Source organism: Colius striatus, chromosome 6 (genome assembly GCF_028858725.1).
Source record: "Colius striatus isolate bColStr4 chromosome 6, bColStr4.1.hap1, whole genome shotgun sequence".
NCBI classification, from domain to species: Eukaryota; Metazoa; Chordata; class Aves; order Coliiformes; family Coliidae; genus Colius; species Colius striatus.
Genome location: NC_084764.1, coordinates 10,473,034 through 10,486,130, shown reverse-complemented (window position 1 = coordinate 10,486,130; position 13,097 = coordinate 10,473,034). Strand labels below are relative to the sequence as shown.

Genomic DNA, 13,097 nt, shown 5'->3' with positions numbered 1-13,097 from the left:
CACTAATTGAGCTGAAAAAGAATTAATTGACCATAGCATTGTAAATATTTAGTGGATATTTCCAGTTCTCTGTAGTTTGAGTAGTCTGCTATCATTAGTGCATCTCCCAAAATGGAGAGCTCTTTTGTAGTTCATTCACCCCAGCTCTGATGGTTCTCTGTTGGATTGCACATCAGCCTGTGAAGTCCACTATCTGCCATGTAGGTTTCTTTTAAATGTGTGGGCTTCTAACTACTGCTACTGCTTTTTAGCTGTGTAGATGATTTGTAATGGAAGCTGAGGCTGCTCTTGGCAAATGTAGAATCTCTGCCTTGGGACTTTCCTGTGAAGCATATAGGTGTTGATTGCACAGCTGCTAAATCCTACTCTGGTTGCACACCAGGCATATACCCACACCTGCTCAAGGTGGCAGCTGCATGCGGCCAACCACTCTGTTCTCTCTCTGTTTTCACTTTGAGGAAAGTGTTGACCAATGATAGGACAAGGGGCACTGGGTATAAACTGGAACACAAGAGGTTCCAAAGAAATACAAGGAACAATTTATTCACTGTGAGGGTGACAGAGCACTGGAACAGGCTGCCCAGATGGGTTGTTGAGTCTCCTTCTCTGGAGACATTGAAAACCCACCTGGACAAGTTCCTGTGTGACCTACTCTAGGTGGTCCTGCTCTGGCAGGGAGGGTTGGACTGCATGATCTTTCGAGGTCCCTTCCAGCCCTTGAGATTCTGTGATTCTGTGAAAATGGATTATCTTTAGCACTGACCTTTGTGTCTACCTGTTGACATATTCCTTTGGGGCCAAGACCTGTGTCCTGCCTTCCTTTCAGGATGGACCTGCATCCATCTTGAGATTTAGGAGTACACTAATGTTCTTAGTTAAGCTCATAATTTACTCTGTCATCATTTCCTCTTTTCTTTGCTCTTTGTACATCTTTGTGTTAGATTATTGCAGAAAGAACAATGTGAGCACTGAAAGCAGCTTTTATCAGCTTTTTGACTTGAGCTAGTGGAAAGCTGGCATGTGGCTGCCTCTTCCATCTAAGGAGCAGCAGATGGTACAGGTTCAGGCATGGCACATCAGCGTGCTAAGTGCCTGCCTTGACAGCAGCCAGAATCAGAGACACACCAAACACACAGAGGCTAGATTTGCCTTCATGGCTCCTCTGAGAGCCATTTCTTACATGTCAAATTTGTCTTTTCAGCTCTGGGCAGCACACAGTGAATACAGTGACTAGCTGTATTAATCCAGGGGCTTAAGAGTGTATGTAAGCTGTGGGCTAGAAAAACATTCTGTACAAGGATAGGCTTGGCGCCATGTATTCTCGTGTCTTCTGTCTCTCACAGTTCGTTTCCAGTTGCAATCGTTGCTCATTCAACACAAGCATAAAGGTGAAACAGTTTTTTTGGTCAGATTTTTGGAACCCCTGTGGAAGCCAGGCTCAAGGTGGTGAACACCCTAGGAACTCTTAGGTCCCGTAGGCTGCATGGTGCACTGAAAGATGAAGGCCTGAGAAAAGTTAATTTTTCTTTTTATGATCAGTCTCTGAAAAAATAGTTGGTGGGGACCTTTATTAATATGTGGTGGGAGTTTTTTTCTCATCTGTGGTTTTATGGCTGTAACCATGCTTCCCTTGTTGTTTTTGCAAGCATTTTTAACTCTATTTGTCACATTTTGTAAAATAATACTTGAGATAGTGCTGTAATTACTTTTCCATGTTGGCATGTTAATCACAGGATCATTGAGTTTGGAAAAGACTTTTAAGCTTATTGAGTCTAACCATTCTCCCACCATTGCCACAGCCACCACTGAGCCATGTCCCACAGCTACATGGCTTTAGGATCCCTCCAGGGATGGGGACTGTACCATGGCCCTGGGCAGCCTGTGTCAAGGCTGGACAGCCCTTTTGGGAAGAAATTGTTCCCAATCTAAACCTTCCCTGAGGTATCTTAAGGCAGTTTCCTCCTGTCCTGTCACTTGTAGCTCAGGAGAAGAGACTGACAAATCCTTGATTCCATCTCCTCTTAGGTGTCTCAACCATGTTCTTGGCTTTACCCTGTAGAGTTTGAATTCTGTCTATATATAGTTGAAATGCCCTGGTTTTTTTCTTGTTCCATTATTCTGTGTCTCTCTTTTCTGTGTTGGGTGGGTTTTTTTCAGTTCCATGTAATCTGAATGCACATAGCATTTTGTTTAAATGCTTTATAGTTTAAGAAGATTTCATAAATAATCTGGTTTCATCGGGAGGTGGTGTGGGGGAGTGGGAGATGTGGCACAACAAAGCTTATATCATTCGAAGTGTTGGTATCTGCACGCTTGCTCTTACTCTTCATTGGCCCTACAATGCTGGGGAGTGAGACTGGATTAGTAATATATTGTAGTTTGAAAATGCAGCCTACAATAACCATTTTTAAGATTTCTGTGCCTCATTGTTCCAGCTCCAATTTGAAAACTACCTCTCTGACAAGAGTTTACTGCTCCCTCTGGTGTTCACTTGCAACAGGTTTAACTGCTCCACACATCCAGGAGCAGAGTCTGTGGGCAAGCGTTGGTGAGGATTACACACTGTTGCGAGTGAGGTACAAAGAGTCTTTCACAAGAATGTGAAATAAAGCCCACACTCTTCAATTAGCAACCTGGGTTTCCTAGATTATGTGAAGAATCTTTTCCTGTGCTCTAAATCCTTTCAGTTGGAAAACTGAAACTCTCACAGAACAAAGGCAGGTTAGTGCAGTTTTCATCTTTAGACCTGTGGTTCAGGTGCATTTTGACTGGCTTAATTGCATCCAGTTTCCACAAAAGAGACAGTTTTTGTAGAAATGTAACTATTACAAGCTTCACATCATTGGAGGAGTGGAAATTATTTAAAAAACAAAAAAGGCTGCTGAAACCAAGGTGATGGCTGAAGAAGTTGCTCTGTCACTGGAGAAGCTGTTGAGTACGAAAACTCCCCCACTGCCTGGTGCAGCCTGCAGGAGGAAGGAGAGGGATTGAATGGGGACTGCACCAGCTTCAAACCCATGTAATAAGACCTGGAGGCCTCAGATGAGGACGGTCAGACTGCCCTGTCCTGCCCTTTTGTGGGGTAGATTTCAGAAAGCCTTTAGATTTATTGCTTTTCACTGCTTTAAAAACAAAGAAAGAAACAAACAAACAAAAAAAAAACAACCAAAAAAAACCCAAAACCCCACAACTTAAAAAATGCTGTTGTTTGCCCTCAATGAATGTGCCTCCAGCTGGCTCTACAGCATCATCACAGGCTGGAATTACATTGTAGCACTGCATGTACTCATGCTTTTCCCTTTGTAAGCCCCCAAATTAAAATGGAAGCATGGACAAAATTCACTAGTGAGCAGTCATTACTATCAACCCAAATCATCCTGGTGACAGTCTGTGTCCTCACCTTTCCTTATGCTTTGCTGTGAGAATAGTTGAAGTCATGACTTCCACACTGCTGGGAATAAGTAAGCAGATCTAGTAGCCACATTAAAAGACAGAGGGAAGAGGTCTTGTACAGACAGTGAGTTCTGCAATTGCTAAGCTATTTAATGACTGCTTGTTATGATAGTACAATTATCACAGCTGAAGGTACTTTGCCTGGGTTTAGCTGCTCAGCAGAGTCAGTCTAATTAATGGCTTTCATGTACAGGAATAAAGGGCACACAGTAACTGGGGCTGCTCTCCTTTCAAATACCAGGCTTTGGGCACAACAAGCAGAGCTCAGTGCACCAAAGGAGGAACTGCAGCATTGTGTTAATGAGAAATGTCTGCCTAGCTCAAGGGAGATTGTCTAAACCAGATGAGATCTTCTAGAAACACAGCAGTAGGCCAAGACCTGGGTAGGACTAATCCTGCCCCTCTTTAAAGGTTGCCGACTTTGGATTGTTTAATATCTCAGTGACTCTCAAAAAATGATTCTTACAGCATCAGTTAAAGCCTAGTGTTAACTAAGGCTAACGTTATGGAAGATAGGAGCAGGTTGATGTTTTCAAGGGGTGCATTCAGATTCCTGGGATTACAATCCAACATTGCAAATGTGCACTAATTTTGTTGGACTACCCTATCATGTGTAAGGGTGAAGTCATCTCATCTGCTGCAGTCTGTCATTGCTAGCCAGAGAACTTTAGCTTTTAGAAGTTTCCAGTGCTGTGTTCTGATAAGTTTGGATTCTCACTTGCTAACTAACAGTTCGTAGTACTGTGAGCTGAAGAACTGTGTTATATGTCTTGCGTCAAAGCTCACTATGTTATGGAAGAAGATAAAGAAGCGAGTAATAAATACTTGCAAGTGAGTGGTTTAGCAACCTGTCACTTGGGAAAAAAAAAGGATCTCCATCATCAAAATCATTTTATCACATTTGAAGTTTTTGTCTTTTCATTCTGTCACCACTCAAAAGAAGTATTGGAGCTGAGCTTATTCTATTTAGTTCATCAATCTACTCACTTACTTGGGAAGTGTGGAGTGACTGTGACATGGTTCACAGGATTCACCAGAGGTGGCTGTGAACTTTGGTCCTTGGCTGTGTGCAGTTTTGGAGATGGTGACAAGCCTCTGCTGCTGATGGAGGTGTCCAAAGACAGATAAATGATTGGTACAAATAACCCAGCTGGTCGTCAAAGACTGATTCAGTGTGCTCTGTGATTCCCCCATGAGCATGAAGGAGGAAGATACAGGTGCAAGGAACAAAATAAAAGGCATAGAAATAAATATAATAGCATTCCAGTAAAGTAACTGGTATAATTACAGTAACTTGAATGCTTTAAAACTGTGTTCCTGCTAAAATCTATGTCAAGTAGTAGAAGCGTGGGGTTTGTGGTTTTGTTGACAGTTGATCTGGGAGTTTAACTGTCTGTATAAACAGGACTAATAGTCTACTTTTGTGATGCCCTACCTTACACTACATCTCCATCTAGTGCACTTTAAGTGTCTGTGGAGAAAGCACAAGCCTATAAGGAAACCTATGAATAGAAAATGGAACGGCAAGGCCAGAACTAAGAAAGAGAGAAGCATTCTACCAGAGCTTGTAACTCAGAAGGATCATGACAATGAAAAGCTGCACTCAGAGTAGATTTTGTGTGTTTGTTAGCAGAAGCAGCACAGTGATGTGCTGGGATTCCAGCTGCCAGGGGATGTGCAAACAGCAGTCTTACAAAACTATATGCAAACAGTCTTTAGCGGTCCTGTTCTTGTTTATACTCCAGCAATAATTTGTGTAGAAGGCTAATGAAATTAACACTATTTTCCTTTTTGTAAATAACTAGAATATATAGCAGAAAGCTAGGAATTCCTCTGTAAAAGCAGTTGTATATATTGTAGCAGTTAAACATACACCTGTGGAAGACATCTGGACTTCCATTCACAACTTATGATCACCGGGTGCTTGTAAGTCTCCTCCTGGTTAAAACTGGAATATGTGTTGCAGGTAGGTGACAAGCATCAGAATTCTTCAGCAAAGCTGAATATTAAACAGTGCATGAAATGAGCTTTGCATGGTTTGGGAAGATTCTGTAAGCCAGCTGCTGATGTTTTTGTTGCTTATGCAGATGACTCAAATTTGGAATATCACACTGGAATTAACTCTTGTTTTTACTCATGGTTAAGCAACCAAATACTTGGTAGTTATAATAAGATTTATAATTAAGTGAACATGGTGAATGTTTCATTTAAAGTTCAATTGCATTAATTTACAAATGAGTAAGAGCAAGTGCAATAGCTACTTATATTTGGTAACTTTTTGTTCAGGGAGATCAAGAGGGTTTGTAGTGCTAATTGTTAATCCTCTGGATGGTCAGTAAATAGGCTGATTGGAGACCTTGGAAACAGACAGGTTGAGCGATTGGATGGAATCGGGGCACAACTGAAATCGAAAGGTTGGGGTAGCTGGTAGCCCAGGTGGAGTGAGGGATGGTAGTGATGGCCTCTGAGGAGGGATCCCCTTGCTGCTGAAGCTCCTTAAGGGCAGTGTTTTGTTCTGCCTGTATGCATCGTGAGTAACTTCACAGCTTGGGCATTGTGCTTCGTTTGTATGCCATAGCAACTGATTTAGAATCTGTCCTTTTGTCTGATATTATTGTTCAGGTTGTTTAATGAGTAGAAACTTCTAAAATACGTCTTCTAGTGAGAAATTGCTTTACTGAATGTCTTAAAACCAAGCCTTTTGTCTATGCGCTCTTCTGACATCTCATCTGCTTTGTGATGATGTTGAAGGACTGAAACATAGACCTCTAGTCTGTGAAAGATTACTTTAAGGCCTTACTGTCTGGCAAGAAGTAAAGGCCAGTGATCCATAGTAACCCAAGTCTGAAGTGCTTTCTCTTTTTCCCCTTTTCAAGGGAAACAGTTTACTCTTCATGGCAGCAGACTCCTTTGGCTATTTCAGTATTGTCCTTCTTCTCTTACTGTAAACTATAGTGTAAATATTGCTTACATAAGAGAGTGACAGTTTTCTGTGTTGGAGGCGACCTCTGATGTTTCCTATGGGACTAATTTCACTGCTTTTAAAAATATGCCTTTATTTTAGAGTACTTTTTGGGCTCACTTTCTCTGAGTTTACATTAACAGTTTATGACTAGCAACTCTTTCACCCAAGAGGCTAATCAAGGTGAAAAGGTAAGAGTGACCCAAGGGATTTTTGTAGGTGCAACGAGTGTTCTGTATTTGTCTGTGTTTTGGATCAAAACTTGTTAAACAGTTATTTTGTCTTGGATTAGAGAACTTTTGGTATAGCAGGTGGATTTTATCCTGGGAATAGTACTGAACTGCTGACTATTTTCTAGATAGCAAAAAGCAAGCAGAGGAAGGGAAAGTTCTCCATGTCAATATGCAAGATGGCATTGTTGAAAAGCCCTGTGAGCCAACAAATGGTGCATTTGCCTTCTGTGCTGAGGCAGCTGAATGGCTGCAGGTAGTTGGGACTTTCCCACTGGGAACTGAACTGCAAATATTGTGGGGTCTGAACAGCAATTAACTAACTCACAATGACTGTTTCTAGTAACTGGGTTAGGGTTTGTCTCATTTCTTGGAGTGAAGGGGATTGTATCCTGGTGGCATCCAACTTGTGTTATGTAATGTTTTAAAATCGGTCTGTCTCTTCTTTGTAAATAGAAGGTAAAACCTGTTTTTCAAAGAGCAGGGACAAGCTGAAATGATGGTACCTTGAACTCCTTCTAGTGGACTCTTAACTGCTGTACCTTGCCGTGTGTGTTAAGAGACACTAGATTTACAGAGCTGTCTGATGTGGCTATGGCATCTCTCAACAGAAATCAAATGCAGCACAGAAGTTTAAGGTGATTCATTGTCAAAGTCAGAAAAATACCTCTCTGTGGCTCTGCAGTAATGCAGCATCTGCACACAACAGTTCCTGTCTGGAGTGTTGCTCTTGTCGCATGAAAGTAGTCAAGTTTTGATTAGCTGAATAAATCATCAGCTGTTGATGTACTGAGACATGGGTGTGAAGCAGCATAAAGTTATTTTGGCAGATTGCTACCAGGAGGGGTTGTAAGGTAGGGATTTGAGCTCAAGGATGCTGAAGTACCCTGCAGTTTCCTTCTACTGCAGGTTGTCACAAAGTGTCTGCCCAGATTGTACATAAATGAGAAATATTTCAAACTAAAAATATCTGTAGAGCTAAATGGAGGGAGTGTGCTTGCCCTGATGGCTGCATCCCGTGGAGTCCCATTGTGCATGCGTTTGTATCTACTGCATGCAGGAAGCAGGACCGAGTTCACGGTACCTGCCTGTGAAATGCTGGAGGTGTGGAGTACCTAGATCAACAGCAGCAATTCAAGATTTCTTCCCTAAAATTTCATTAGCAAGACTCTGTACTGGCTTCTGTAAGAGAAACAGCCTGCTATGAATTTATGATGCCTTCTCTGTGAGCACTGTGTCATTAGAGTAGGACACAGCTGTATGTTTTTACTGCACTAAACAGTAGGTTCATGTGTACATGTAGTGACGTGCGACAAAGTTTTTTCCAAGAAGTTGGGCCATGCCATATTGTCCTGGCTGTATTCCTCAAATTTGTGATCCATAACTGCACTTTACTTGCTGATAACTGAAGAAGACGTCTGATATCTTTGCTGTTCAGTCTATGGAAACAAAAAAATCACCTGCCCATCACAGACAATCTGTTGTAACCTTCTAATCAGATTTTAAGTCCTTGTAACCAAGTCAAGAGCACCAGAATTGCTTTTATACAGGGTAGTATCTATATACAGAATAAGGCTTTACACAGTATATGCCAAACCTGTGGTTTTTTTTCTTTTTCCCCTCTGCTGTTGTTCATCTCTGCTGAGAAATAACAAAATGGATTACACTTTTTGAAAAATAGTACTGTTTCACACTTGGTACCCTAAAGATAGCAAAATGTTTTTCTGTTAATGTTGTAGAGCTGTGCCTACAAACTGTCACATCTTCAGTGGGATGTACAACCCATCCTGATGGGAAGTTACTTTTTTTTTAGAGCTTCAAAAGAAGTGGGTGGCAGGATTGGTTTCTGTGTAGCATAAGGAGCGACTTCACACACTCACGCATACAACTGCCAAAATAATTTTCCTTCACTTAAGCAAACCAGCCTGGGGGGAACAGTTAGCAAACTTATACTGTGGCCAGCAGTGCTGTGCCACCAGCTTCACCACTTGCTTCATAGAATCATAGAATAGTAGGGGTTAGAAGGGACCTTTAGAGATCATCTAGTCCAACTGTCCTGCAGAAGCAGGTCAACCTAGATCAGGTCGCATAGGAACATGTCCAGGTGGGTCTTGAAGACCTGCAAGGAAGGAGACTCCACAACCTCCCTGGGCAGCCTGTGCCAGTGCTCCTCACCCTTACAGTAATGTTTGAATTTTAAGAGATGATAATATTATTTTAGTGAAGAGCAGTTTCTTCCCATGGCTAATGAATGGAGTCTGAGGAGGCTTCTCCAGTGCATGATGGTTCCCTGGCACCTCTGTCGATATACCATGGTGAATCCCCTTTGTGGAAGGTAAATACAGATTGATATTGATGGTCCAGTCCCAGATTGCTCTGCCATGACCATGTAACAGATGAGGAGTAAAGCTGGGGTGAATTGATCCTCTTCTACCACAGATTCACAAAGTGCTGGAATGCCAGTTTATTTGGAGTGGGCTTTGTACTTGCAATGTATCTGTATTTGGATCCAGACTGGATCTACTATTGGAGTGGTCTTTCTTTAGAGTCAGTTAGGGAAGTTGTTGTGTGATGTCTTGCTGTGTTTCAAGTCTGTCAGTCCTCACCCCTTCCACTCCACTGTGTGATCTCAGTTTATTAGGTTCTGGAGACCTGGACTGGGGAGGACATGCTGGTTCCTCTGAAAAGAACCAGTGTCTCCCCTTTCTTTAACTGGTCACTTTTTCTTTTATCACTTCCTGATATCCTAGTAATTTTTTATTACCTTGAGCCCATTTCAGCAAAGTATAACAGAAGGATGTAGATTGCAAAGATAATGCTGTCCTTGAATGCTTATCACTGAAGTCACAGAGGGAGCCAAATAGGCAGCTGCTGTTAAATAAATGTGAAGCTTTTCACATACAGAGCTACCTGAAAGCTGGAGAGCTGTGCAGAGGAAGGCACAATGATGAGCAAAGATGAAGAAAACCTTTTTCACAGGTCAGGTAATGAGTGTAGGAATTGCAGAGGAGTACTATAGTGCAGCACATGAATCTGCTGCAGGCAGTTGTGCTGCTGGTGTACACACCTGGTACTTGTGAGGTTGCCAAAGAGCTGAAGAACGTGGGTAGCCCCTTCATGCCAAGGCTGTCTCCAGAGATAAGAATGAGGAGTTTCATTTCTGCTCAGGAAGAAATGTTTGTGCTTTCCACGGGAACTGTATGAGCAATGACCAAACAACACTTGCTTGAAAGCCTTGGGAAGACTGTGCCAGAGGGCTAGAAGGATGTCCAATTGAAAGTAAAGCAGAAATTCCCCACTGGAGTTCCCTGGAGTTGGGGAATGTGGCTTGGACTAAACCACTACTGATTTATATTTTTTCCTGCATTTATGCACAGCATATGAGAAATGCATTTTGTGTCTAGAATTGGAACTTGGAAAACCGTATTCTGTTTCGGAGACTTGTGTCTAGTAAAAAGCTAGCTGTGTGATGAATGAATCACTGTGGCATTGGAAATGCTCTTTTATCTTTCCAGGGAATCTAATGTAAGTGGAAATTGGGATTGGTTTGTGTGTATATCATGCCTGTTGCAAATAGGGAGAATTACATTGGGGTTTTATTTGCTGATTTTTATTTCTCACAAGTTTAAAAAGCAATACAAATCAGTGGACTATGTTCCTTATGAGGAAAGGCTACAGGAACTGGGGCTGTTCAGTCTAGTTAAGAGGCGACTGCAGGGGGATCTCATTAATACTTACAAATATATAAATGGTGGATGTCAGGAGATTGGGACACTTTTTTCTGTTGTATGTGGTGACAGGAAGAAAGAAACTGGAATACAAAAGTTCCATTTAAACATAAGGAAAAAACTATTTCACTCTGAGGGTGAGGGAGCCCTGGCACAGGCTGCCCAGGGAGGGTATGGAGTCTCCTCTGGACATCTTCAAAACCCACCTGGACACATTCCTGCGTGACCTGATCTAGGTGGACCTGCTTTGGCAGGGAGGCTGGACTAGATGATCTCTAAAGGTCCCTTCCAACCCCTACCATTCTATGATTTTATGTAAGAGGGAAGCTTAGAGGTAATTTGAAGGTGTTAGTCTCTTGGTTTTGGGCTGTGGTTTCTACTATGTGCTCTTCTGATAAACAGTTATTCTAAACTAGAGTTTTCTTGCCAGGAAGTTGATAGCCTCTGAATTTAGATGCCAAACGACTGAGGGAACCTGTCTTGAAAAACGGGATTCGATAAATGTTAACAGGAGCAAAACTAATATGTTCCTCTGCGACCTGATCTAGGTTGACCTGCTTCTGCAGGACAGTTGGACTAGATGATCTCTAAAGGTCCCTTCCAACCCTACCATTCTATGATTCGCCCTTTTCTGAGGTGCATCTCTCAACTGCCTCTGGACAGCTTCCTTTTTATTTGGTCTGGGGGATATAAATGGACTATATGCTTTCAAAAATATATTAACTTTTAGAAAACCAACAGCACAAACATAACATGGGAAGCATTAGGCACCTCACATGCTCCCAGCAGCAGCTAGGAGCTGGTTAGTGTGCAGAGTGTTGGGCAAATCCTAACACCCACTGCTTGCTTTTGTGAGGGTCTGGGAGTCCCTCTTGAGGTGTTTTGTTTAAAGACTTGGGGGTATGGTACTGCCTCAGGCCATGTGGCTACTGAATGATTTAGCTGAGATCAGTCTGCCTCTAAACATAGAAGGTGCTCTTTGAAGTTTTGTGAGGAGTTGCAGGGGCTCAGCTGTCTTGGCTGAGGGTTTTCCACTGCCAGTGGTATTAAGCACAGGGTAATTTATCACCTGCTTTTCTACAAAGTAATGATTCAGTGTTTTTGTGTATTTTTCCCCCCAAGTGAGCCTTAGATACTCTTCAAAAAGTGTTAGTTGAATGTGTGAAGGTCTGTGATACGTCCTATTTTACACTTCATAATGCCAACTGAAAACTACTAGTACAGAAAAAACATGTGAGAGAGGAACTTCAGGCCTTTTGGAGGACCTGAGCGGGAGTTACTGTAGCTGTGGCTTGTAACAGTTTTCACGCACTCTGCTGAGTGATAGAAGAAGGGTTTGCTACAGCAGCACTTGGTTTTTGACCCTGAAATAAGGGAAATTCCTCCCAAATTAAGGCTGAAGCTGTTTGTCCCCGTGGTTACACCTTTTTTTGTCTTTACTCCAGTTGTCCCTGACCTGTCCTGACTGTATAAAACTGCACGGGTTGATGCATTGATGTGCCATATAGTTACACAAAAGACTGCCTGTTGCTGGGATCTCTGGATCTGTCATGCCTCAAAACCTGGGAGTTACAAACATGCCATATAGATTTGCTGTAGGAGCAGGGAAAATGTACTTGAAAGGCACACAAGTGACTGAGCTTGCTGCTTTTCAGGTGTTCTGTTATCAATGGTCTATGCATGACATGACTATGTGTTTGCATTGGACTGCACGTACCTTTCTGCAATTACTGGTGTGTATGTTCCTCCCGCAGTGCCTAGCTCTGCTCTGGGGTGCCCTTTCTGAATTCTGTGTTGTGGTCCATCATGTCATAGAACCATAAAATTGTTTGGTTGGAAAAGACCTTTAAGCTCATTGAGTCCAACTCCTCCCCTCACACTGCCAAGCCCACCCCTAACCCATGTCCCTCGGCACCTCAACTCCACGGGTTTGCAATAGCTCCAGGGATTGGGACTCCACCAACTCTCACAACCCTCTCAGGGGAAAAGTTCTTCCTCACGTCTCCTGGTGCAACTTGAGGCTGTTTCCTCCTGTTCTGTCACTGGTTACTTGGGAGAAAAGACTGACTCCCAACTCACTACAACCTCCTGTCAGGGAGTTGCTGAAAGTGATCATGTCTCCCTCTCAGCCTCCTCTTGTCCAAACTGAACACTCCCAGGGCTCTCAGCCATTCCCTATCAGACTTGTGCTCTAGATCCTTGCCCAGCTCCAGTGCCCATCTCTAGAGATGTCCTAATTTGAAAAAGCAAAAGGGAAGAAAAAAAAAAATTCTTAACCACACGTCTCATTAAATTGTTTTTCTACTTTGGGAGTTGCTTTTTTCTAGGCTGGTGGTATCACAAGACTTTAATGGTGCTTGCCTTGAGTGCCATGGTGGAAGCATCTGTATCACTCTAGCTGGGGGCAGTGTTCTCTTCTTGCTGTGAAGAGTTGCTGTGCAGTGAAGTAAAAAATGTGAAGCACTCAGTCATAATGTGATTCTGTAATCGTATGTTAAACACATTTTTATGCTATTGTTAGTGTTTAGTGTTACATGAATAGCTGTGTTGGTACTATGAAATAGATGTAGTTTCTGTCCTGAGGAACTGTATAAGCAGTGATGGAGGGACATGCAGCAAGAGATGCAATCCATACAACTCATGTTCCTTTTGCACCCAATTTAATATAAAACATGCTGAATAAAGGTAGTGTTAATTATAGCATTTTCTTTTTTGAATGTGATT

The 13,097-nt window shown here is 42.4% G+C and overlaps 1 protein-coding gene across 3 annotated transcripts in view; it reads left to right on the top strand.

Moving 5' to 3' along the window:
- Nucleotides 1-13,097, top strand: part of LDLRAD3 (low density lipoprotein receptor class A domain containing 3) — a 116,528-nt gene that overhangs the window by 39,107 nt on the left and 64,324 nt on the right. The window lies entirely within an intron of this gene.